General features: G+C 44.1%; 1 long non-coding RNA gene and 1 pseudogene across 1 annotated transcript; both read left to right on the top strand.

Moving 5' to 3' along the window:
- Positions 1 to 253: 253 nt before the first annotated feature.
- On the top strand, positions 254 to 26,927 carry LOC140626051 (uncharacterized). Its single transcript, XR_012025302.1, has 4 exons — positions 254 to 772; positions 8,937 to 9,081; positions 25,212 to 26,538; positions 26,676 to 26,927. It is a non-coding gene; the product is annotated as an uncharacterized lncRNA (long non-coding RNA).
- Positions 18,900 to 19,516, top strand: LOC140625970 (cilia- and flagella-associated protein 68 pseudogene; annotated as a pseudogene).
- Positions 26,928 to 27,769: the final 842 nt, after the last annotated feature.

Genomic DNA, 27,769 nt, shown 5'->3' with positions numbered 1-27,769 from the left:
ATATTTAATGTCGACGTGGGGTAAGGCTGGCATATACGTATTTGTGACATTGATCTGCACTCTTCAAATATTTGCCAGCATGAAAGGAAAAGATGCAGTGAGGTTTAACATCATCAGGCTGCAGGGATTTGTGAAGAGGATGAAAATCTGTAGGGCGGCAGCCAGAGCTGGAGGGGCTGCTCCCTCCTTGTCCCAGCCAGGCCCTCCTCCACCCCAGGGGAGGACTCAGGGAGGACCCAGGGAGCACGGTCAGGCTCTCTCCACCATCCTCCCCACGGGGTGGGGGGGGCAGGAACCGGGGGAGCTGCTGGCGTGCAGTGGACGGTGCCAGATGCACATGCACAGTCTGTCCCTCCCGGTGTCTGGCCGGCAGGAGCTCAGGCAAGGCTCCTCCAGCGCGACAGTGTCCTGGGCCCGGCTGGCCTCGGGTTGAAGCCCCGGGACTTTGCAGCAGACAGAGAGCCTGCCCGGAGGCCTGCGGCATTCCACGGGTGTCCAGAAGCCTCAGCTGCTTATCAGTGTTCCCATGGCAACGGTGGGGACCGGGAATAACACGGCAGGGGTGAAAGGTCAAGTCAAACACTGATGGATCCAAGCAGCTAAACCTGTCCTGGGCCTGGACTCTGTACCGCAGGCGCATGGGACGGTTGCTTTGAAACGAATTCTTCTTTGCACCCCCAAGTGACCTGGTATTCTTGTCACTCCTCTTTTTCAGTCTGTTGCGTGGGAATGCTGGTTGTCCTCCCTTAAAGGATCCTGTCTCTTAACTCTGGTAAGTGTGCTCAGAGATAGCTTGCAGCAGTTTGTTTTTTTTTTTTTTTAAGATTTTATTTATTTATTCATGAGAGACACAGAGAGAGACACAGAGACACAGGCAGGGGGAGAAGCAGGCTCCATGCAGGGAGCCCGACGTGGGACTCGATCCTGGGACCCCAGGATCACACCCTGGGCTGAAGGCGGCGCTACACCACTGAGCCACCCGGGCTGCCCACTTGCAGTAGTTTTAAACAAGCACAGCTTCCTGGCCCCGATGTGCTGACCTTAGCATGATTGGCAAGTTAGGCTCTGAAGAGTCGGAATAATTAACCTCAGAATAATGAAAGACTCAGAATAATTAGGCTCCCAGAAAGCTGGTGCTTGGGGGGAGCAATGGATGGGCTCCAAGTGTTGGTTTTCAAGAAGGGCATTGTCTGCGAATGGCTTTCGCTGTCTAGCTCCTGCCCACTCAAAGTGTGGTCCTGGGACCAGGAACCTAAGGCCCCACCCAGGCTATTGGATCGGATTCTGCAGGTTAATAGATTCCCACGTGATCATTCGGGGAAACACTCAGTCTGACAGCCTGGGGTGACTCCCTTCCAAAAGATCACTGGCAACGAAAGAAGATTTTCCAAAAGGAGAGGCACTCCCAGGAAAGTTCAGGAAGGAAAGCTTTTCTAAAAACAACAGTTTCTTTGAGATGGCTTAAATTATCAGGTTATTTGTAGAGTTTTTTTTTTTTTTTTTTTAAGATTTTACTTATTTATTCATGAGAGATACACAGAGAGAGGCAGAGACACAGGCAGAGGGAGAAGCAGGCTCCTTGCCTGATGTGGGACTCGATCCCAAGACCCCAGGATCACACCCTGAGCCCAAGGCAGACGCTCAACCACGGAGCCACCCAGGGGTCCCTGTGGATTATGTTTTGTACAAAGTTGTTATTCCTTTTCCCTCGCCGGTTGGAAACATGAGCTCAATTCCCAGAAAGAGGCAGGAGGGGCTACTGGTTAAAAAGAACATGGAAAAAAAATAAAAATAAATAAAAATAAAAATAACATGGAAGTGCTGAGTTCCTGTTGGGCCATCCCCTTGTGTGATACGCTATGACCATGACCCCCCCCCCCCCATTCTGCCTTAGTTTCTCTGACTTTGAAATAGTCAAGATCATTTTCTAGGGCCTGCACCAGGACTCATAAACTGATGCTTTCAAGGACTTTGAGGTCCTTGGATTAAAGGCATGGCCCAGGCGTTATTGGGGCCAGGCTGCAAGGACTGGGCGGGCTCCTGATTCAGCAGCCTCCCTGCACTTGGGGCGCAGTGTGCTTACTTTTATCTCAGCCCCTGACTTCTCTGGAGGGACGGACCGGGAGGGCAGGCGGGTGGGGCCAGGGAGATAAAGCAGCTTCATGTACCGATGAGTCAGAGGAAGCCTCATTTGTGGCTGTCCCATCCATTAGTCACCCGACCCAGCGCTCCCACCAACGGCTCCGAGGAACTTGAATTTCTCCCTTCACTTTGTGATGTGATGGGGGACCCTGTGTCCCTGTAACCCTGTCTCCCCGTGGCAGGGGCAAGGACAGAAGGACATTAGTAAGCTGCTGCAGGTTGCTCATCACCCAACACGTGGGATGGAAGTGAGTGAGTGGTCATGGCTCCCAAGGTAACTTTTTTTAAACATGAGTATTAAATAAAATGTTTGTCTGCAAATGACTGTCACAGAATATCCTTGGAGAAGCGACCACAGTTGGGCAGCTCACGGAGCAAGACATATCTCAGGTGGGACTGGTTTATACATAAACCGGAATTTCCCAAACAGATTAGTTAGGAGGAGGAGCTGTGACTCCTCGCCTTATACACACACTTTGGTTTTACAAAGGGGAATCCTGGGTTCAGGGGCCCCTGGGTTGCTCAGTTGGTTAAATGCTCTACTCTTGATTTCGGCTCATGATCTCAGGGTCGTGGGATCCAGCCCCGGGTAGGGCTCTGTGCTCAGTGGGGAGCCTGCTTGAGATTCTCTCTTCCTCTCCCTCTGACCCTCTTCCCCACCCCCGCTCTCTCTCTCTCAAATAATAAATAACTAAATCTTTAAAAGAAACAACAACAACAACAACAAAGGGATTCATTCATGGGCTCTTTTTTTTTTTAATTGTTTAAATTTTTTTATTTTTATTTCTTTTTTTTTTAAATTGTGGGAAATACAGGTAGCATAAAATATACCATCCTCACCACCTGTAGGTGTGCAATTCAGCAGCATTAAGCGCATTGACATTGTTGTAAAACCATCACCACTATCCATCTCCAGAACTTTACCTTACAAAATGGAAATCCTGCACCTGTTAAAAATACCCCCTCCCCACCAGCAGCCACCATTTAAATTTCTGTCTCTATGAATTTGACTATTTTAGGGACCTCATACTGTGTTTGTTCTGTCAGGCCTGGCTTATCTCATTGAGTATAATGTCCTCAAGTTTTATGCATGTTGTAACCTAGGTCAGTTTCCTTCCAGGTTGTTTTGTTTTTTTTTTTTAGAATTTCCTGTCTTTTTACTTTTCTTTCTTTCTTTCTTTCTTTCTTTCTTTCTTTCTTTCTTTCTTTCTTTCTTTTTCTTCTTTCTTTCTTTTTTTTTAGATTTTCCTTATTTATTCATGAGAGATGCAGAAGAGAGGCAGAGATACAGGAAGAAGGAGAAGCAGGTTCCCTGTGGGGAGCCTGATGTGGACTCAATCCCAGGACCCTGGGATCATGACCTGATCTAAAGGCAGACGCTCAACCACTGAGCCACCCAGATGCGCCTAGAATTTCCTTTCTCTTTAAGACTAAATAATATTCTATTCCAATGTATGTATGTACCACATTTCGTTTATCTATTCATCTGTGGATGAGTTATTTCCACCCTTTTGAGCATTGAGAATAATGTTGGTACCAACAGGGGTGTGCAAATATCTCTTTGAGTACCTGCTTTCAATTCTTTTTCGGGTAAATGCCCAGCAGTGAGACTGTAGTATTTTCAGGGAATTCTATGTTTCATTTTTGAGAAACCACTATTCTGTATTGGTTCCAGTTTCTCCACATCCTTACCAACATGTCCTTTTCATTCTCTTTCTTTTTCTTTCTTTCTTTCTTTCTTTTTTCTTTCTTTCTTTCTTTCTTTCTTTCTTTCTTTCTTTCTTTCTTTCCTTTTTTTTCTTTCAATTAGGTCATCTTACTGGGTGTGAGATGTCTGGGTTCTTTTGAGCAGCAACATTTAAAAATACGATTCCATTTATCAAAAAACAATTTGTGCCCCAAATTGAAATGACTGTGTAAAGAAAAGAATATAGTAAAATCTGTGGGATCCCTTGGTGATACTTTAAAGGTGGGATGAAGCTTAGGGGCAGAAGGTGAAGTTCATTATTCACCCCAGTTTGTGGTCAGTCTCATTCTGAGTCTCACAAAGCTCCTCTTATATTTATCCCCTTCCCCATCCCTGTCCCCCTTGCAGGTCTGTCCTCTCCTACCACAGACAAGGTGATACGACTGCTGCATTTTGTTTTTGTTGTTTTTTAGTATTTAATTTTTTTTTCTTAAGTAGGCTGCATGCCCAACAAGAGGCTTGAACTCATGACGTTGAGATGGAGAGTTGCATGCTCTTATCAACTAAGCTGACCAGATGCCCCATGACTGCTGAGTTATTAACACAGGATTATCATTAGGGGCTCACAGTTGTCCTTGAAATTTTTGAAAATAGCTTTCTGTTACTGACCTTATTGTCCACCTCTTACCTTTCTCAGTATGTGAGGGTCACAAGGCCTTCTGAATTGTATGGAATAGCATGGCTGACACCTGTAGGCCAATGAAGCTATAACTGAAGGCTGATTGGAGGCTATAGGAAGCACATTAGGGCACCTCATTCTACTTGCCAGGGAGCAGAGGGCTCAGAGGTAGCTTCCTAAGAAGTGACTCCTAAGCTGGGTCCTGAGGCTGAAGGGGGGTAGGTGGGGCAGAGGGGAAAAGAAGGAGGAGCATATGCAGAGGCCCAGAGCCAGGAGAGCCTGGCCTGGGGGAAGAGCCAAGAGGGGTTCAGTGGGGTTGGAGATGAGTATTTCAATGGATCAACTGTTCAGAGGGGCTCTAGTGAGGAGGTAAGGAGGAGCGAAATCCTAAATGGCCTTAAAACCAGGCTAAAGTCTGCACTTTATCTTGTGAGGAATGCATAGCCATTGATTTTAAAACAGGGCAGGACACAATTAGGTTTTCTTTTTAGAATGATCTTTTGTACCCAAATGTAGAACATAAATCTCACAGGAGTGTGAGGAGGTCTCTTAGGAATTTCTGCTTCATCCTGGCAAGAGATGAAAAGAGCACTGGTAAAAGAGATAAAAGAGAGGGCATCCCTGGTGGCTCAGAGGGTTTAGCGCCGCCTCCAGCCCAGGGCGTGATCCCGGAGACCCGGGATTGAGTCCCACATCAGGCTCCCTGCATGGAGCCTGCTTTTCCCTCTGCCTGTGTCTCTGCCTCTCTCTCTCTCTGTGTCTCTATGAATAAATAAATTAAATGTTTTTTTTTTTAAAAAAAGAGATAAAAGAGAAAAGAACACTCATTTACTCCTTCCTTCCTTCATTCACTAATTTGACATTCCCTCAGTATTTTTTACTGAGCATGTACTATGTGCTAGCATCGTATTGTGCTGTGTGCAGGGAAGATAAACTTGGTGTCTGCCTCTTAGCAAACTGAACATTCACTTGGCCACCCGGGGAAGGTATGAAGGTAATCACAGTTAGTGTGTAAGTGCTAAGATCATACAGAGTATTTCTGGAGCACGTGTATCAAGAACATATTCTAAGAGATTTGGAGCTTCAGAAGGACTTCTTGAAAAACTTCCCTAAAAATGATGTCTCCACTAAGACTTGAAGGAAGAGCAAAGGATGGCCAGATGAAGGAAAGGGTAGAGAGGACTCCAGACAGATGAAAAGTAAATGCAACCACTCAGAGATGAGAGACATCGGGGCTTTCTGAATGAATTAAAAGGTTGGGCATGACTAGACCACAGGAACTGTTAAGGGATGAGGCTAGCGAGGTAAGCATGGACCCAATTCCAAAGGGCCTGCCAACCACATGAAGGAGGCTGGGCCCTATTAGTATAAGAGGAGCCGATCTTATTGAGAGGAAGGTCAGATGGACCTCTTGGAATGATTCCAGGCTGGAGGATAATTGGACAAACAGTAAAATGGTAGGATGGACAGGACCTGGTGAACCATTAGATCAGGGGCTATGGAAGAGCATGGGAACTCCCAAGTTTCAGACGTGAGTGTCATGAAACAATAAGAGAAGGGCAGGTTTCAGATGGAGGATGTAAGCTCCATTGGGATGTGTTGATTTGGAGGGACATTTGAGTGGAATTCTACAGCAGGAGCTCTATGATATTCCACTCCATGGGGCATGCAGGATCCATGGTTGGTGCAGAAATCATGGAAGCAGGGGAGACCAGAGAGGCGTCTGCAGGGTGAGAGCAGAGAACTGAGGAAGGGCGTGGGGGTTTAGAGGAGGACTCTGCAGAAGAGGCTCAGAAGGGGCAGCCAGGGGTATGAGGAGAACTCAGAGGAAGGAAATGTGCTCTCCAAAGATGGAGTTTCAAGGAGATTAAAGCAGGTGTGTCAACTGCCTGGGAGAGGTTCAGTAAGACAAGGATGATAGGTGGTCATGCAGCCAGGCAAGAATGGGGGTGACTACACTAGGTGGGGGTGATGGGAGGTCAGAAGAGGGGCTAGGAGACAGTGAGGGGGAGGGCAACTCTGTCCTTGGTGGGGGGGCCAAGTCTCAGTCCATCCTGAGAGGTGGGGAGGTGGGGAGGTCAGGGGGAGGCCACAGGCATGAAGGTGCCAGGCGAGAGGAGGAGGCCAGTGGCCAGGAAGGGGAGACCCTGCCTGAGAACAGAGAACAGAGATGTTTAAGTGATTAAAGACCAGTGATTTTGGCTGGTAATGGTTGCAGAGCCACCAACCACATTCATTACTATTGCTATTGTTGACGTCCAGCTTCGATTATATTCCCCCAGACAGAAAGCACGAGTTCAATAAATGTGATTTAATCACTTAGTGGGCATTTATTGAACACTTCCTATGGGCCATGTGCTGGAGTTATAGATATAAATGAGCACGGAACCTGTTCTCTAGTATCTCATGTCTTTGGAAATGCCCTTAAAAAAGGCAAAGTAGGGATCCCTGGGTGGCGCAGCGGTTTGGCGCCTGCCTTTTGCCCAGGGTGCGATCCTGGAGATCCGGGATTGAATCCCACGTCGGGCTCCCTGCGTGGAGCCTGCTTTTCCCTCTGCCTGTGTCTCTGCCTCTCTCTCTGTGACTATCATGAATAAATAAATAAAATCTTTAAAAAAAAAAAAGGCAAAGTAAACTCCAGGTTAGTTTCCAAAGCACAAAGAATGGAGACTTTCGTAATTTTTGTTTTATTGGGTACAGAATAGCATGAGGTTTTTGCCTTGACAATTCACATCCCAAAGGTCCAAGGGGTCAAACAGCATTGAAGGCAAACAGCCAAAACCCAAACGTGGAGTCCAGTGTGAGTGGGGCCCTAGCCGAGGAACTCAGTGTGGATGGAGACACAGGCCACAAGGCAGGGACTGGAAGATCGGGGCTGGAGGCACTGTGGGACAAGTTCAAGACCAAACATAAGTGGTCTTATCCATTAAGAATGGGAAAATTGATTTATTTGCTCTGTAGTTTTGGAGGGAAAAACGCATACATGAAAATACTAAAGAGAAATACACGAAAAATGTTAACAGTGATTATCTCTTGGTGGAGGGATTATGGATAACTTAGTTTTCTGCTTCATAACTGGAGAAGCAAGGATCGCATGCCAGGCTTAACTTGGTCACACACTGGGAATGATCCTGTCATTTTCTACAATCTATCATTAAATTGAGGAATAGATCTGAAAGAGACCGTGTGTGTGATATGTCATTTCATCTTGAAATTCCCAGGTAGAAAGTGTACCATGAGGGCAAACAAATATTAAGAGTTATAATTGTTAATTGTGACATTTTTTTTTAAATTTATTTATGGGGCACCTGTGCGGCTCAGTCCGTTAAGCGTCTGCCTTCTACTCAGATTGTGATTCTGGGATCGAGCCCTGCATCAGGCTCCCTGCTCGGTGGGGAGTCTGCTTCTCCCTCTCCCTCTGCCTCTCCCTCTGCTTATGCTCTCTCTCCCTCTCAAATAAGTAAATAAAATCTTTAATAAAATGAACAAAAATATTTATTTGTTTATTGGAAAACATGAGGGAGAGAAAATCTCAAGCAGATCCACGAAGGGTGTAGAGCCCAGCTTGGGGCTTGACCTCACAATCCTAAGGTCACCACCCAAGCTGAAGCCCAGAATTGGACATTTAACCAACTGCATCACCCACATGCCCCTAAATTGTGACATCTTTATTCCTAAGAAGAAAAAGATTTGATGTCTCTGCTGAGAGAGTGAGATTCTAAAATGAAGAAAGGGAAAAAAAATACAACGAAGAAAGGGGACACCTGGGTGGCTCAGTGGTTGAGCATCTGCCTTCGGCTCAGGGCGTGATCCTGTGGTCCCCAGATCGAGTCCCACATCAGGCTCCCTGCATGGAACCTGCTTCTCCCTCTGCCTATGTCTCTGCCTGCCTGCCTCTCTCTCTCTCATGAATAAATAAATAAAATCTTTAAAAAAAATAAAATAAAATGAAGAAAGGTCGCTATTAATTGGAATAGAGTTTTAAACGTCAATTTGCTGAGAGGGGAGTTGATCTTTTATTATTTTTTAAAGATTTTTATTTATTTATTTGACACACAGAGAGAGCACAAGCAGGAGGAGCAGCAGGCAGAGGGACAGAGAAGCAGGCTCCCCACTGAGCAGGGAGCCTGATGCAGGGATCGATCCCGGGACCCTGGGATTACAACTGGAGCCAAAGGTAGCCTCTAAAACCCCTAGGAATTTTATATTTTAAAAGACACGCATGGCTATTCTTAAATTCAGTTTTAATGGGTATTTCTGGATAGGTAGGGTGATAGATGGAAATCATGTCTGGGGTATAGATCCTTGTTTTAAATACAAATTCCCTTTTGTTAGCCTCATGGGAAGGGGACCTGCTTTGCTTTGTACCAAATCTCTAAACAAAAGAAACAAGGTGTTGGTTCTACAAGTTGCTGCTTGTGTTGGCAGGTGGACACACACGCTGCCGCTGATGGAGAAGAGGAGCTTGCTGTTTTCCACACCCATTCCAGACTTGCAAGAAAGAAAACCTAGCCAGAAGCTGGAAGGAATCCAGAAGATGTGGACAAACCCGCAGCTCTCCCTTGAGAGAGAGGTGTGTTCTTTCATTTCTCAGGTCTATTGAAGCCTTGAGAAGAATAATTGAGGGACTGCTTGCCTTGGAGGCATTTCACTGAGGCAAGCTCAGCCCTGGGTCAGCAATGTTCCAGGCTGTTAGGAGAGACACACACACTTGCACACCTCATGTGTAAGATCCCCAAAACCACAGCTGTTGACTTAAGGCTTTGTAGACCCTCTCAACACTTTGGGTCCTAAAAAACCCAGGAGCCAAAGCCCTGGGGAGGCTTTCCTTTCCTTGTCATGTCTTCAGAATAAATTGGGGTGAATGATTACAGCTAAGGTTGAGAACTGATTGGAGTAACTTTTAATTAAATTCTCTTGATGGAAACCACATTTTTCTTCTATAAAACCAAATCTAAGTTTATTTTATTTTTTTATCTATTTATTTATGATTTTATTTATTTATTCATGAGAGACACAGAGAGAGAGAGAGAGAGAGAGAGAGAGAGAGGCAGAGACACAGGCAGAGGGAGAAGCAGGCTCCATGCAGGGAGCCCGACGTGGGACTTGATCCCGGGTCTCAAGGATCACACTCTGGGCTGAAGTTGGCGCTAAACTGCTGAGCCCCCCGGGCTGCCCAAATCTGAGTTTAAAACCCATCTAGGGGTCAACTTAAAAGTTCCACTGCCCTTCTTTTCAATGCAGGTGTCCATCAGGATGCTGTCATAGGGTGTTTCCTGCCAAGGGACTCAGCTTGACAAATATGGTCACTGGAAGAAAAATATTGGTGAAGCTGTTCAGTAATAGACAATACCATTCAAGATATTTGGCCCATCTTTAGCTCAGTTATTTGCTTCAGTGCAATAAAGCAAAGAGCTATTTTAGTCAGGATTTTTTTTTTAGTAGATTTTGGCATTGGTATAGAATATTATTTAGTTCCTAAAATTTAGGTCTATTAATGAATTTTTGTGTATACCGTGAGGTAAGGGTATACACATGCACATATGTATATCTTTTTTTTTTTTTTTTTTGCTTCACATTTTGTTGAAAATCAATTGATCATAAGTAAGGGTTTATTTCTGGACACTCTAGTCTGCTCCATTGACGCATCTGTCTCTACTTATGCCTATACAAGATTGTCTTAATTACTATGGCTTTATAGTAAGTTTTGAAATCAGGTAGTATAAGTCCTCCCACTTTGTTCTTTTTCAAAACTGTTTGACTTTTCTAGGTTATTTGCATTTCTTCTTTTTTTTTATTTCTCTCAAATTTTTTTTAGATTTTATTTATTTATTCATGAGGGACAGAGAGAGAGAGAAACAGAGACAGAGACACAGGCAGAGGGGGAAGCAGTCCCCATGCAGGGAGCCCAATGTGGGGCTCGATCCTGGGTCTTCAGGATTAGGCCCTGGGCCGAAGGCCGCACTAAACCTTTGAGCCACCCGGGCTGCCCTCTTTTTTTTTTTTTTTTTTTTTAAAGATTTATTTGTTTTAGAGAGAAAGAGAGAGAGAACACAAATGGGGGAGAGGGCGGGGAGCATAAGGAAAGGGAAAGAATCCTCAAGAGGACTCCCAGCTGAGCACAGAGCCTGACATGGGGCTCAATCCCAGGACCCTGAGATCATGACCTGAGCCAAAATCAAGAGTCAAATGCTTAATTGACTGAGCTGAAATTTTGATAGGTATTTCATGTAATTTCTAGATCAGTTTAGGAAGGATCATCCTTTTAACAATATTGAGATTTCTAGTCTACGTACGTGGTACATCTCTCCATTTATTCAGGTCTTCAGATAAATACCTGGGCAAAGTTTTGTGGTTTTACTGTGTATTTCTTATACTTCTTTTATTAAATTTATTCCCAAGTATTTATTTATTTTTGATGCTATTGTGAATGAAATTATTTTTTAATTTTATTTTTGGATTGTTTATTGTTAGTATACTGAAATACAATTAATTTTGTGTTTTTTTAAAATTTTTTATTCTGTGACCTCGCGGATCTGGTTTATTAATTCTAGTATGTTTCTGGAAATTCCATAGAGTTTTCTACATATAGGTTCATGTTGTACATGAAGTACAAAGTTGACCAAAAGTGGTGAGAGAAAATATTCTCCCCTGCTCCCAGTTTCAGCGAGAAAACATTATTTTTTTCTGTTTTATTTACTTATTTTCACTTTTTAACTTGTGGTGAAATATAAAAGTTGTAACATCGCTTCTTAGCCTTTTGGCTAAGATCAAGTGTATAAAAGTCATAACAAAATTAATCATTTTAAGCGTTTCTAAGTGTACAGTTCAGTGGCATTAAGTACCTTTGCATGATTGTGCGACCATCACCACCATCCATCTTTAGGACTCTTTTTAATCCCCCCAAACTGAAACTCTGTCCTCATTAAACACTAACTCTGCACTCCCCTGTCTTTCCAGCCCTGGACAACCACCATGCTATTTTCTGCCTCTACAAATTATACTGTTCTAGGAACTTCCTATCTGTGGAATCATACAGCATTTATCTTTTGGGGACTGGCTTATTTCACTGAGTGTAATGTCCTCCAGTTACCTCCATGTTGCAGCCTGTGTCAGAAGTTCCTTCATTTTAAGGGCGAACCATATTCCATCATATGTTCAGTCTTCACTCTCAACTATCACGCTGTCAGGTTTTCATAGGTGTCCTTTACCAAATTGAGGGACTTCTTTTATTCCTAGTTTATTGAGAGAGTGTATCATTAATATAACTGGATTTTGAGCAATGATTTTCTGCAGCTATGAGGATCATGTGAGTTTTTTTTATCTTTTATTCTATTAATATAGTGAATTATGTTAGTTGGATTTTGGATGTTAAAACAACATTGCCTTCTGGGGATAAATCTTACTGGGCCGTGGTGTGTAATCTGTGCTTCCAAGAGTTATAGAGTTCTAGCTCTTATGTGTAGGTCTGTGAGCTATTTTGAATTGCTTTTTCTATATGATGAAAGGAAGGTGTTCAGAATCATTATTTTGCATGTAGATATCCAGTTTCCCCAGTGCCGTTTGTTGAAAAGACTGTTCTTTCCCCCACTGAAAGATCTTGGCAGTCTTGCTGAAAATCCATTGACTGTAAAAGTAGGGTTTATTTCCGGACTCCCAGCTCTGATCCATTGCTCTGTATTTCTATCCTTTGCCACACTCTGTTTTGATTACTGTAACTTTGTAGTAAGTTTTGAAATCAGGAAGTATGAGTCCTCCAACTTTGTTCTTTTTCACTATTGTTTTGGATAATTTGCATCTGGCATTTCTTAAAGTCCTTTTAACTTTGTCACCTGGGAATAATTGCCATCACTCAGTTGTGATTTAGGGTTATGCACTGTGCCAGTGGTTCTTAAGCTTGGCAATTTATAGAATCATCTAGGGAGCTACCAATAAAGGGCCCCATCCAAGACCAGTTAAATCAGAACCTCTATAATATGAGGCTGGAGCACTGTTAGAAGAACTGCCCAGCTAAGCTCAGTCCAATTTGCTGACTCTCAGAATAAGGAGCAAATGAAATGGTGGTTGTTTTAACTGCTGGGGCGATTTGTTACACAGCAATAGATAACTGATATGAAATGTGTATCCCAGTTTGAGAACCTTTCTAGAGGGTCTGACCTTGACTAGAGAGTTTTACTTTAATGCTTTGCTTTTGCTATAGGAATATATGATACAAATAGTGTCTTCTCTATCATGAAGTGGGGAAGGTAGAAGTTTTAAGAAATTGCACATGAGGTAGATATTTTAAAACTAAATTTTCAGAAAAGCTAAGCTTCCCTTGCGAAAGTTTCTTTTCTTCTCTAACAATTAGAACTATATAACTGACCAGGTTTTCCTTTTTGGTTTGGTTGGTAGTAAACAAAAAATAAATAAGCAAGATTTAATTACAGCAACTATATAATTCCTTATAGCCTGCAATTCATGATTTTTCTTTTCCTTTTCTGTTATTATCTTTTATTTTAACTACTCATATTTATGTTATCTATGATCCTATCATCTTATTCAGATTTATACTTGGTCATGTTACTGTAGCTATCTTTGTGATAAATCACTTTATTTATTTATTTATTTATTTATTTATTTATTTATTACTTTTTTTTTTTAAGCAGGCTCTGTCCCCAACATGGGGCTCAAACTCATGACCCTGAGATCTAGAGTTGCATGCTCTACTGACTGAGCCAGCCAGGCGCTCCTCTTTCTGGTAAATCACTTTAAACTCCTGGGGGAAAAAGTGGGGCATTAATAAATGCATATAAGACTTTGACTTTTCATTTAGAGAGCCAAATATAGTGTGAAGAACTTTCCATTCTCCATTAATATATGTTTGGAGTGCCCAGGTAAGACATGATAACTGGATGAGGTAAGAGGACCAGGCAGGAAAACCTAGGTAAACCTTTAATAACTTGATCAGGAACAAGGATCCAGTGGGACCTGTCTACCATTCTTTAGTCATCTACTGTGCAAGAAACTTGCCTAGATCAGTATATTAAACAACTAGGCTGGGCAGCCCCAGTGGCTCAGCAGGTTAGCACTGCCTTCAGCCCAGGGCATGATCCTGGGGTCCCGGGATCGAGTCCCACATCAGGCTCCCTATATGGAGCCTGCTTCTCCCTCTGCCTGTGTCTCTTCCTCTCTCCCTCTCTCTCTGTGTCTCCCATCAGTAAACAAATAAAATCTTTAAAAAATAAAAAATAAAAATAAAAAACTAGGCTGGATAAAGATGGCTGTTAGAGTTTGTGGACTTTGTGATTATTTTCACATCTGTAAAATGGATGGAACAAGCCTTCTTCACAGGATTGTTGAGAGGATTAAATGAGATAGTATATTGAGAGCACCCCCCACAGAGTGGAACATAGGCAGGTTTGTGAATATTATCTCCTTTCTTCATCCTTTTCCTCAATTAGATGCTGTGAGAACTTACCAAAATTATATTTGTTATACAAAAAGAATGTAATTCGTTGAGTGTGCAAATGAACTTTGCCATGTCTTGGTCAGAGGCAATTTCTGATCTTTTTTTTTTTTTTTGGTAGGGAGTAGAGGGAGGGGAGAGTAGGGAATGAGAGGCAGAGCACCTCTTGTGGCTCATGATAAACACCAAACAGCTTTGTGTGGAATCATCATCCTGAGATCTTGCATAGCAGAAACTTTTTTTTTTTTTTTTTTTGAGAGAGAGAGAGAGAGAGGGGAAGGGCTAAGGGAGAAGGAGAGAGAATCTCAAGCAGACTCCTTGCTGAGTCCAGAGCCTGAGGGGATCGATCTCATGACCCTGAGATCATGACCTGAGCTGAAATCAGCAGCTGGTCCCTCAACCAACTGGGCCTCCCTGGTGCCCCGAAGAGCAGAAACATGTTGATGCTGGAAGACATTGGAAGAGAAAGTAGCGGGGGAAGCGGTGGGTGTGGAATGAGAATTGCCAGCAGCTGCCTTTCTTACAAAGTTAGTGAAGAGGCAGCAGAGATCAGACCTCTCGCCAGCTCTCCAGAATGCTCTTCCTTGTGCAGCAGGCCCTCTCTGCCACACGCCTCACTCTTCTTCCTCACCTTCTCAGTCGTGACACCAGCATGCCAAGAGCTGGGTCCCCCAGCTCTTTAGGAATTGCCCCAATACCCTCCACTTCTGATTGTCCTTGTTCTGCCTGGCTTGCTCGTGATAAACTGACAATTTTTTAAAAAAGATTTTATTTGTATATTAGAGAAAGAGAGCATGAGCAGGGGAAGGGAGAGAGGGAGAAGCAGACCCGTCGCTGAGCACGGAGCCCAACTTCAGGCTCCATCCCAGGACCCTGGGATCATGACCTGAGCCCAAGGCAGACACTTAACCAACTGAGCCACCCAGGCTCACCCACCTTGTCCTAAACTGACAAATTTTTAAAAATGGAGATGGGGTTGGCAAGAGACATTCTTCTTTTGGTGTTACTGGTTCTCTGAAGGGTACAGCTGAGCTTGAAGACTTTTGGTTCAGTTGTTCCTGGGACTGCTCATTCTGCCTCAATCCTATTTTACAATAAACTAACCCAATTTATGTTCGTATTTTAAGATGAAGAGGAATTGCCTGTGCAGGGGCTTCCTTTGTTACATATGTAGTGTGGAGAAATCTCAGGCTTTCCCTCAAATTTTCCATTTTTGTTCTCACCTCCCACGCACAGCAACGTAGACCTATAGGGAGTTATCCCCAACCCACCCCTCATTTCATGCCTTGGCACATGCTGCTCGCTCTCCCTGGAATGCTGTCCTGACGTTGGAATGCCATGAGAACGTCTACTCATTGTTCAGTATTCACATTTCATTTTCACATAAAAGGCTATCACCACCCTCCGACCCTTACTCACTTCTGCTCTCTGTGCCCTCATCAGACTCTTTACTCCGGCGGCAGTCTCCCATGCTTTACCAAGAGTTCCCTGAATACAAAATCTCTGGACTATTAGAATGTGTATTCCCAATGCTAGGCCGTCCCTTGTACATGTGGGTGTGATAGACATTTCTGCAATTTTATGTTAAAAAGAGAAAAAAAAAAAAAAACTCAGGAGGGGCATTTCTGAACGTAAATGTAGCTCCACAGGTTAACCCTCCAGAGTGGAGATTTTCCCATCTTAGTTATTGCTGTTAAAATGAGAATGACACCCTTTGGGGGACACTCCCCAAAAAGCTAGTAAATTCTCTCAGTTTTTATTTATCTATAGGGTGGCATGGTACCATAAAATAATTACACATGGGAAGTATGTAATATGCTGGATCATTAAAGATGTGATGCTAATTGAATCTACCTCCCTGCAAGGGTGTCTCTTAGCAATTAGTGTTTAGGGCCAGCTGTGGGGTGTAGCTGCAGAGTACAGTTTAAATCAGAAGAAAGCTGATTTCATGAAAATGGAAGGAAAGAAAGGGAAGAAAGCAAACTAGCCGTCATATCAAATTTACCCAAATGCCACTTAGACTGAAGGACGTACATGTCCTTTTTTAAGGCCCTCTCTTAATTTTTCACCAGTATGACTGCATTCATTACTCCTTTTTTATTTGTGCTTTTCAGGTGGCCTATTTCATTTATTTATTTTTTTTAAAGATTTTATTTATTTTTGACAGACACAGAGAGAGAAAGAGGCAGGGACACAGGCAGAGGGAGAAGCAGGCTCCATGCAGGGAGCCCGACATGGGACTCGATCCTGGGTCTCTAGGATCATACCCCAGGCTAAAGGCGGCGCTAAACCGCTGAGCCACCGGGGCTGCCCTCATTTATTTTTTTAAGTTAACTTATTTTTAGTAGTCATCTTTACACTCCACTTGGGGTTCGAGCTCATGACCCAGAGATGGAGCCTCATGCTTTTCCCACTGGACCAGCCAGGTGCCCCTCAGGTGGCCTATTTCATTTAGTAGGTTTAAACCTTTAAGGACAGGTCCGATTTGCAGGCAGATCGCTCCTCAGTTCAACAGTGGATAGCCCTGGAAATCGGTTCATCATCCAACCGAAGGTTTAAAATCATCCGGATGAAATGGCAGATATGTTCAAAGAGGCCTGAAGCAAAAGGACCATGTGTGCTCTCTTTTCAACACATCCCTGTCTTAAAATTGAACTTAGACCTCATTAGTGTTCCACGGGGGTCGCTTTTTCCTCTCCCCGTCCCCACCTCGAGCTTCTTTCTCCAGCTTAGAGTGAACTGGAAATCTCTGGACTCCACCAGCATATTTTGAGTATCTCCCATGTGCCAAGCACTGCAAAGTACTTTATCTCAGTGCTCATGCCATTCTAGAGACGGGTTGTGACACCACAGTGCTGGGAGCCAGGAGATGGAGGAGGGTGCTGGGCTGCGCTACCCTGGTACAGCTGGTGAACCCCTGCACCCCTGGGGGAAGGTTTAAAGGCACATCCCATCGTGGAGGGGGTGTGACTGTGTGTCACTTTCTCTCATGATAGCAAAGTTTGTAATGATGTAGAATAGGAAGCAGATGTATTTTGTCTTAAAAAGCAAATGAACAGGGTATGCAAGCCATACTACCTCGTGTGTACACGTGTGCGCGCACAGAGAGAGCCTGGAAGAGTAAACATTTTTGAGCTGAGCATGCTCTTGGGCATCTGTCAGCTGAGACAGTTCTGTTTTTTTTTTTTTTTTTTTAAGATTTTATTTATTTATCCATGAGAGAGGCAGAGACACAGGCAGAGGGAGAAGCAGGCTCTGTGCAGGGAGCTCGGCGTGGGACTCGATCCCAGGACCCCAGGATCACTCCCTGAGCCGAAGGCAGGTGCTAAACCGCTGAGCCACCCAGGTGCCCCAGCTGAGACAGTTTTAAATAACATTCCCATATTTGATACGGGACTTTAGCTTCGACATGGCAAAGGAAATAAGTGCCACCAGTATGATAAAACTTGGGCAGAGAAAGTCACCTTCAAGCCATTATCTTGGCATCTTAGGGGTGGCCCAGAGAGCCCAGGGATAAGTCTCATAACTCTAAGGGTCAATGCTCTCCCATATTTGCTGGAGCAAATCTTCCCTGCCAGTGATGATGATGATGATGATGATGATGATGATGATGATGATTTTGTGTCTAGACATATTTTGGAGCCTAGTACAAAACATCTTTGGAATAAAAGGCTGGCCCTCACCATTCACTGTCCCCGTAACCACCCAGTCCAAAGAGTGCCATATCTCCATTGCCTTTCTCTTTCCTCCTCGGACCTGCCAATTCTTGTTTCATTTCATTTTGTGAAATTGTTTTATTGTGGTAAGATATAGATCAATAACAGAATTTGCCATTTGCCATCTTAACCACAATGTTGTGCAAGCACCACTATTGGTCTCCAAAACTTTTGCACCACCCAAGCAGAAACTCTGTAAGCATTAAGTCATAACGCCCCATTCTCCCTGTTTCCCAGCCCCTGGTAACCTCCACCACACTTTCTGTGTCTATCAATTGGCCTGTTCTAGATGTTTCATATCGGTGGGACCATCCAATACTTGATCTTTTGTGTTTGGCTTATTTCATTTTGTGTAATCTTTTCAAGATTCGTCCGTGTTGTATCAAAACTTCATTCCTTTTTTAGGATTAAATAATATTTCATTATATATATACAATGTTTTGTTTATCCATTCATCTGCTGATGGATGCTTGGGTTATTTCTATCTTTTGGCTATTGTGAATAATGCTGCAATAAACATTGGTGGACAAATATCTGTTTGAACACTTGTTTGCAGTTCTTTTGGGTATAAACCTGTGAGTGCAACTGCTGGGTCATGTGGTAATTATATGTTTAGTTTTTGAGGAAACACCAGATTTTCACAGTGGTAGCACCATTTTACATTCCCATTCCAATTTCTCCGCATCTTCACCAGCACTTGTTTTCTGTTTTTTTATTTGTTTGTTTTTGATAATGGCCATCCTAATAGATGGGAGGAGGTATCTCACTGTGGTTTTGATTTACATTTCCCTAATGATTAATGATGTTCAACATCTTTTTATGTGTTTTATGGCCGTGTGTATATCTCTTTTGGAAAAATGTCTACTTAAGTCCTTTCCCATTTCTTGAATTTGGTTGTTTGTCTTGTTGAGTGTTAGGAGTTCTTTATATAATCTAGATAGTAAACCTCTATCAGATATTTGATCTGGAAATATCTTCTTCCATTCTATAGGTTGTCTTTTTGTTTTCTTGATAATGTCTTTGGTGCACAAAAGTTTTTATTTTTTAATGGATAGATCTGATATATCTGTTTTTCCTTTAGTTGCTTGTGCTTTTGGTGTCATACCTAAGAATCCATTGCCAAATCCAAGGCCATAAAGATGTACTCCTGTGGTTTTTTCCTAAGAGTTTTATGGTTTTAGACCTTATATTTAAGTCTAAATATAAGGAGCTGGGCGGTGGGTTTTAGAACAACCTTCTAAAATGGCTGCTTCCCTTTGTCTCTGCTGCTCAAGATTTCTCCAGAGACAGTCCCTTGCCTATTTCCTTGCAAACCCACACTATGGCAGCCTCATTAATGCAGATGGACATGCTGAAATATGGACAGATTGGAATGATATGTCCAAGTTTTTCCAATATGGATGGAGATGTACCACTAATGAGAATTCCTATTCAAATCATACCCTGATGGGAAACTGGAACCAGGAAAGATATGACCTAAGGAATATCGTGCAGCCCAAACCCTTGCCTTCCCAGTGTGGACACTATTTTGAAACAACGTATGATATGAGCTATAACAACAAAAGGCCACTTTCAACTCATAGATTTAAGAGAGAGCCTCACTGGTTTCCAGGACATCAGCCTGAGCTGGATCCTCCTCGATACAAATGCACAGAAAAGTCAACTTGTATGGCTAGCTACTCAGAGCCTCCACTTGGGCATTACTCTGCCTGTGTGTGGAATCCTAGTAACTGCCAATTTCAGGGTCCAGGATTCTAAGAAAGAATAAGAAGCTTCATTTCTCCAGAGTAAATTGTAGGAGGGAACACATTCTAAGCTCAAGTAAGAATTTAGCTGACTATAATACAGTTTCACTTTCTGAATAAAGCACAGAAAATATTCCCTAAAAAAAATATAAATAAATCAATATAAGGAGCTGATCCATCTGAGTTAATTTTTGTATATAGTGTATGATAGGAGCCCAACTTCATTCTTTTTCATGTGGAAATCCAATTTTCCCAGCATCATTTGTTGATAAGACCATTCTTTCCCCCATTGAATGGACTTGGCACACTTGTTGAAAATCATTTGACCATAGGTACATGAGCTTATCTCTAGACTCTCAATTCTATTCCATTGGTCAACATGTCTATCCTTATGCCAACACCATAGTCATTTAATTCTGTAGTTTTGTGATAAGTTTGGAAATGTGAGTCCTCCCTATTTGTTCTTTCTCAAGACTTAATTTTTCATGGCTCCTTGAAACTCTATATGAACTTGAGGATCAGCTTTTACATTTTTTTTCAAAAAAACCTGCTAATTCTTCTTTGTTCTCATCCTTTGAGGAGAATTCAAACAACTGCCTTCCTCCCCAAAGGCCACCCCGGTGCCAGCTCCCCTCAGGCCCTCTGCATGATCCTTATCACAGGTGCTAGTCTCACTCGCTTCCCAGGACAGGTTAATCATCTCCTTGGATGCGGACTGCTAAGGGTTGGTCCATTCAACCCTTTTATCAACATTGTACATATAAGGATAAGCCAACTTTGAGTTCCCACATATGAAGCTCCTTTTGGAGGGTTAAGAATCCCCTCTAACTTGGGGCTAATTTTTTTTTTAATTTTTTTAAATTTATTTATGATAGTCACACAGAGAGAGAGAGAGAGAGAGGGGCAGAGACACAGGCAGAGGGAGAAGCAAGCTCCACGTACCGGGAGCCCGATGTGGGATTCAATCCCCGGTCTCCAGGATCATGCCCTGGGCCAAAGGCAGGCGCTAAACCGCTGCGCCACCCAGGGATCCCCTAATTTTTTTTTTTTTTGAGCAGTCTTAAGGAAGCACAGGGCAAACTGGTGGGATTGGGACTTAGAGGCCATTTCTATGGATTGAAATGAATATCTTATATTTCATCCCTGCCCTTTTTGCCCACTAATTCCAGTTATATGGACCTTTGGGGTGTTGGCTATTGTCTCAGCATTAACTTGTTAAGCACCTAATATGCACTGGTGTTCATGGTGCAACATAAGAAGTTCCAGATTCACAACCTCAAGGACTTTAGAGTCTCATGGGGGAGTTTGCATGGCATACGAATATTCTAAACATCTCAAGCATGGGCATGATACCTTATTTAATGTCATACGCATCTTGTAGTATAAATATGTGTGATTAGGACTCAGCAAGGGAGAGTGCCACACAAGCTGTAGTGCCACAAGAGGTGTGTGGACATGGGAGTATATAAATTGGGCCTTGAAAGGGGGATAGAATTTCAGAGGCAGAGAAGAAGGGAGAGGACATCCTAGTAGGTTCAAGTGGTGTGATTAGGGGAGATAACCACAGAATCCAAGACATGGTGGGAGTGAATTTAATTCCTCTGCTAACCAATAAGAATCTTTCTTAGTGCAACCCACTCCTATTCAAGTGCAGGGTAGACCCAGCTGCAAGGTGGGGACAAATTGAGAAGGCCCTGAATCAAAAGGAATTGTTTGGAGTCACTGGTGTCCCAGGACCTATGAGATCATATTATGCAGCTTTGGTAACCACTGCCTTTCCAGTTTCGAGAGGACTCATTGTTCTCCAGGCAGAAAATGGCCCTCACAGATGCTTTGGCTGGTCTAAGTGCTTGACACAACCCCTCCCCACCCAGGCACACCCATCTGTCTCCAGCTTTTATTCTGTGGTCACCACCCTGGTCAAGACTCTCATCATTCCACACCTGGAATGACTGAAACGGTCTTTCACCTGACCTCTCTGCCCCCAGGCTCACCTCTGCTCCAAACCACAGGGCAGATATTGCCATCTAATGTGCTTGCAACGACATCAATGCCATGGCCTTCCTTTGCTCCAGAGTGTCTGGGGCTTGGATCTGAACTTCTCTCCATGATCTTTCTCATTTTATGTGTTCCACAAACTTCCTACTGTGCCATAAACAAAGAAATCTCTTGGGCTTTATTTATTCAGTTTTTCAACCATTTCCTGGCCATCTACTACACCTTTGGCATAGGCGGTGTGATGGGCTGAAGTGTGTTCCCTCAAAATTCATACATCAAAGTCGTCTCCCCCAGCACCTCAGAATGTGACTGTATTTGGAGACAGGGTCTTTAAAGAGGTGATTAAGTTAAAATGAGGTCAGGAGGGTAGACTCTAATTCAATCTGACTGGTGTGCTTTTAAGAGGAGGGGGTTAGGACACAGACATGCACAGAAGGAAGACCACATGAGGACCCCAGGAGAAGAAGGCATTTGCATGCCAGGGAGAGACGCTCAGGAAAAACCTGGACTTGATCATGGAATTCCAGCCAACAGAACTGAGAAAATAAATTTGTGTTGTTTAAACTCCCTACTCTGTTGTGACAGCCCTAGAAGGTGGACACGGGCACCTTTGCAAGGCCTGCCTTGCAGGAGCTACTCTTTTCCACTCTCACGCCACACTTTTTCCCTCCACTCCCCTCCACTGCTCCTCTGGCCTGTCCTCATGTAGCCTGACTCCCTCCCCAAGCCCAACTCAACCCTTTCATGCCTCTTCTCTGACCACCCCAGCCAGTGGGGTGCCCTCTCCTCCAATTCTATAACACCTATTCCAATTTATTCTCTCATCCTCTCTTGTGCATTGTCTTCTCCCTCGGGATCATAAAACTTCCCAAGAGCAATGTACATGTGGCTTTTCCCTTATCTCCCATGAAGAGAGAGAGCTAAGGTGTGAAGGAAGGAACCAAGAGTGACTCATCTCTGTGCATTTGCCTTGAGCTGCTGGGTGGATGGTGGTGCATACATAGTAAGATAGTAAAGGCTGAGTGAGGAAAAGATTTGGGCACTTATATGTGCATACACTACTTCCTTAGGAAAATGATATCATACTCTACAGTAGTCCCTCTTTATCCATGGGGGATACGTTCCAAGAACCCCGTGGATGACTGAAGCCACCCAACACTATAGATACTGTTTTTTCCTATACACACATGCCTATGATGAAATTTAATTTATAAATTAGACATAGTAAGGGATTAGCAACTGTCATCTTGCCTGGGACAGTGTGGGGCTTGCCAATCTTGTTCCCCTGGTTGCCTCACCAAATGGCAATGATAGAGATCTTGGCCGGGATGATGGACCTACGGATGGCAATGGTTACCTCTGGAGCACATAACACCCAGACCGATGTGTCCATTGTGAAAGCTGATGGGCAAAAAATGCCTTGCCAGCACTGCTCTGCCTTATATGGGCAGACTCTTCAAAACCTCATCCTTGAGAGATGTCCACAGGAAAAAGTCAATGACCTCAGAGTCCTTGATGGGTTGGAAGAAGAGACAGATCTCCTCTCCAGACGTGAACGTCATGTCCTTGACCAGGTGGCCCAGCTGGGTGATGGGGGTCCACTCCTTGTCCTCGGCCTTGCCCCCACCACCTCCCTTTCCAGGGCCCTCCCACAGCACTGGCATCGTCCACCATTCTGTGTTTTCCTGGAGGAGAAGCTGCCACATTCTTTTAAATATGCACAGTATTCCTTGTATTTCTCTCAGTCTTTTTAGCAGAAAAACATCAATGACATCAATTTTCTTAAAACTCTTAAGATGTATAAGGTGGGTGAATATATACTTTATTCCAAGACTGGTTTAGGTTGCCTTCAGAGAGAGGGAGGATTAGAACTCAAACTTTATATGGGAAGGACCACAGAAGCCACCCCCTAGAGTTCCCATGTTTTAGAGATACAAAAACAAAGACCTGGAGAATTTCACCACTTTTCCAAGGTCATTCCAGTGGTAAATGCTCAAACCAGTGAAGGATCCAAACCTCCCGGGTCATTCGCGCTATATCACAGCGCTGCCAAAACAGAGACCAAGCATCCCTTCCCTGGGATTGCTATGCTGGGTTCTATTCCTTTAGCCTAATGTCATTTTTATTAACAAGAAATAAAATTTAAAAAGACAGAACTAAATATGACCCTAGAGGTCAGTTGCTCTGACCTCATCTTGTAGATGAGCAAACTGATGTATCCTGGGGTGGGTTCTGAGCATGATAAATATGTCATACAATGAAATCATATAGTATGTGGGCTTGATTGTCAGGCTTTGATTAAATTCATAAATCTGGGGGCACCTGGGTGGCTCAGTCAGTTGAACATCCAGTTCTTGATTTCAGCTCAGGTCATGATCTCTAGGTCATGGGTTCAAACCCTGCATTGGGCCCCATGCTGGGTGTGGAGCCTACTTAAAAATATAAAAATAAAATAATAAGTCTGACAATGTTCACCTACTTCAGTCCCTTCAATAGCTTCTTGTTACGTGAAGCCCACACTCCTCCCACGGCCTCAAAGATCCATTCCTACCTGGTCCCTATGGCTCACCTATTGTCCATTTTGCTCACCGTCTGAGCCACACTGTCCTCCTTGCTGTTCTTTAAACTGCCAATTATTTTTTTTAAGATTTTATTTATTCATGAGAGACACAGACAGAGAGGCAGAGTCACAGGCAGAGGGAGAAGCAGGCTCCCTGCAAGGAGCCCAATGTAGGACTCGGTCCTGGGACTCTGGGATCACGCCCTGAGCCAAAGGCAGACATCTGCTCAACCGCTGAGCCACCCGCGCATCCCAATAGCCAAGTATCGATTGAGAATCTATTTAGTGTAGGATCAACTGGCAGACGTTAGAAGAAATACAATGCTGGTCTTTGATGAACTTCTGAAAATAAGAGTAGGGGTGAGGAGTAGGATTCATTCTTTCATTCACTCATTCAATAAAAATTATTATCTGCATATTCATTCTAGGTCCAGAGTGCAGCACTGAGGAAATCAAGGCCAACAAGACAAGGACCTCGAGTTCAGGAGGGAGGAGAGCCAGCTAAATTAGCTAGAAAGTAGCATGGACTGGAGCACCTGGGTGTCTCAGTCAGTGGGGCATCTGACTTTTGGTTTTGACTCAGGTCATGACCTCAGGGTTGTGAGATCAAGCCCTACGTGGAGCACACACTCGGACTACATGTTGGGATGATTGGAATAAAGAGAGGAGCTCCCTACATTTCCTGGGGGGCCAGGGAGGCTTCTCAGAGAAGGTGCCAGCTGGGCTGTGTCTTGAAGAATATGAGGAGTTAGTAGATGTGGAAAGCATCAAGGAGTGAAGTGGAGGTGGGTCAGGATGATTAGAAGCTTAAAGAACAGCGTGTGCAAGGCTTGGGTCTGTGCAAGGGTTTGCCACACTTGGTAGACTGCTAGCTTTTCTATCTTGGGGGCTCCTCAGAGCAGGAAGAGGTGTAGCTGGGCCATGACATGTACAGCCTTATAGGCTAAACAAAAAATAAAATAAAAGCAACCAATAACAAAATTTTATTCTGACGGTTATTGCCTTTGAAAAGTATGAGTGGGATCATATGGGTTTTTTATAGAGCTCATTGGTGGTGCAGAGAACGTTGGGCTTTATTCTTGGGTCACCACAGCCAGGGGCCGGGTAGGAAATTGCTTTATTAATTCAAGCAAAAAAAAATCATAAATGTTTACTTTTATGAGTGTCTACCACATATGCTAGGATTTCTGTGTAAAATGTTGGAGAGTTTTAATTTTGTTTGTTTACCTTCTGCAGGTGACAAAATTGATGTTCCATAGAAGCTGAGCAACCTTGCCGGAGTCACACAGGTGATAAGCAGAGTGCAGATTGCAGGCTGTCTGCCTCGGTGCCAAATGGAAAGTTCTGCTCCAGCTCCCGTAATGGGAACATCCAGAGCTAATTCAGGGCAAGGGAGGACGACCAGAGAGGACAGAAATGAGAGTGATCTCGAAGGCAGATTTTTGAGGACCCCAGTAGGAGGTGAAAAAGAAGAAGGCATCTGGAATTGTCCAAAGTTTCTGACCTGAACAATGAGAGGTGGTGGCATTTGCTGTGGTGGGAGAAGGAAGCGGGGGCCGGTGAAAGGAAAGGAGCACAGGCTGCACAATGTTACAGGGCAGAAAAGGATGGATGCCATGGGGAGCGCACAGCACCAGGCAGGTGCACAAAAGTGAGGCAGGGCACCTGGTGAAAGGTATTGGGGAAGGGTCCAAGTAGGCCAGGTCATTTTAGATTAGGATAAAAGCATTTTGGCCAGGTGACACTGCAAGGGAGAACATTCTAGAGAGAAGAAACAGCGAAGCATGAGGTTATATTGAGGGAAAGGCAGGGGTAGGTTTTGAGGAAGGTGCACCCACTCTCTGTGGCTTTCGATGACAGCAGAGTGAGGCACTTTGGGCCAACGAGGAGAAATCCTTGACTGGCCTTGAGGAAGGGAAATCTGTCGGGGTTGATCTAGGTTGATTTGGAATGGGTGGAGAATGGAAGTGGGGAGTCACTAGGAGGGTTTGCAACAGTGCCAGGAAGAGGTAGCAGAGTGGGATTGGGTGGGGGCATGGAGGTGGGACAGAGGAGGGCGGTGTGAAGAGATCAGGGCACATGGAGTGATATGCTTTCATGACTAGATGTGAGGCTGAAGAATGAGGAAGTCATCCAAGATCATTTTGAAAGTTTTGAGCTTTGGTTGAAAGAATTCAATTCTGTTTTGGCGACCCTGACTTATGACAGTGATCACCTCTCTGGACAGCGTGGCCAGAGGAAGGTTGGAAGTTTGTCTGGAGAAAGGTCAAGACCAGAGGTAAAGGTTTGGGGTCATCCTCATGGAGGTCACAACTGAAGTCATGACAGGGGTTCACATTGTCGAGCGCTGAGTGGACAGACACAGAGCAAGGGGCCGGAAACAGCCTGGTGGCTCAGCCCGTGGATGGAGAAGGAGGTGGAGAGGAGAATCAGGGCAGTGGGGAGGTTCAGAAGACTGAAAGAGGAACTGCAAAGAGGAGGTGACAGAAAGAAAACGTCACTTCAAAACCCAGACCTTTGACAATTCACTATGCTGCCATTGCTCTAGCGCGTCCACCTAAGGGTACGTACGGATCTTTTCTCCTTTATACTGTTACGACACACTGGGACTTCTTTTTTTTTTTTTTTTTTTTCACTGGGACTTCTTTTAAAAGACTTTTTCCTTCTCTCTCCTTTTCTCTGCCATTGTGATGTGTCCAGTCGACTGTTCCTTGCCATGTCTTCTCACAAGACTTTCAGGATCAAGCGATTCCTGGCCAGGAAACCAAAGCGGGATCGTTGCATCCTCCAGTGGATTTGGATGAAAACTGGAAATAAAATCAGGTACAACTCCAAGAGGAGGCATTGGAGAAGACTGGGGTCCGAGGGGATGGCACATGAGATGGCACACATATTTGTACTGCGTGAAGGTCACGTGCTCCTATCCTATACCTGAACAATAGACATGTTTTATTGGGGAAATGATTTTTCTACTACTATGCTTCTGCACCAGTAGTTTCGTCCAATAATAAGTAAATGAAACCTTTTGAAGAAAGAAAGAAAGAAAGAAAGAAAGAAAGAAAGAAAGAAAGAAAGAAAGAAAGAAAGAAAGAAAGAAAGAAAGAAAGAAAGAAAGAAAGAAAGAAAGAAAGAAAGAAAGAAACTTTTCCAAGTACGAACAGAGAACAAAAGAGAACACAGCAAACAGCAGATTTGCGAGGTACTCGGTATAACCAGATTATTCCGAGGGCCTTGTGGGTTTCCTCCCAAAGGGGAGGAGGGCTCTCCATACCATGGCCTTGAAGGTGGTATAGCTTCTTCGGGTCCCTGTTTGGGCTCCCGTCTTCCAAGTATTTGACTGGCTATTCCTACTTGACTGGCTTCCTTCTGGCTGCCTTACACAGGAGTCCCTTCCTTGACTCTTGGCATCTGAAGTCTGGACAGGAAGGCTGCCCACCCTGGGGCCTCAGTTCTCTTCCCATCATGAGTGACCTCTTGTCCTGGTCGGTGACACTAGGAATCACATCACTCTTCCAATGAGACCTTGACTCTCCCCAGGGCCAGGAGTACAGTGATGGGTTAAAGGGATGAGATAATAGAGCGTGGGCTTGAAATGTCTGACAACAGAAGGCAGGGTTCCCTCAGAGTCAGATGTAGCAGCCACTGTCATGGTTGAGGAGGCCGGAGCAGAGAAAGAGCCTCTGGAAGATGATAGAAGGGGACTGGTAGGAAGGCAGGCTTGACCAGAGCAACTGCAAGGGATTTCAGAGGGAGCGTGGAGGCCGTGGAAGCCGGAGACATCTGGCCTCTTCTCT

The sequence above is a fragment of the Canis lupus genome, chromosome 37 (assembly GCF_048164855.1).
Source record: "Canis lupus baileyi chromosome 37, mCanLup2.hap1, whole genome shotgun sequence".
NCBI classification, from domain to species: domain Eukaryota; kingdom Metazoa; phylum Chordata; class Mammalia; order Carnivora; family Canidae; genus Canis; species Canis lupus.
The sequence above is the reverse complement of the archived record's forward strand: the minus strand, read 5'-3'. Positions and strand labels throughout refer to the sequence as shown.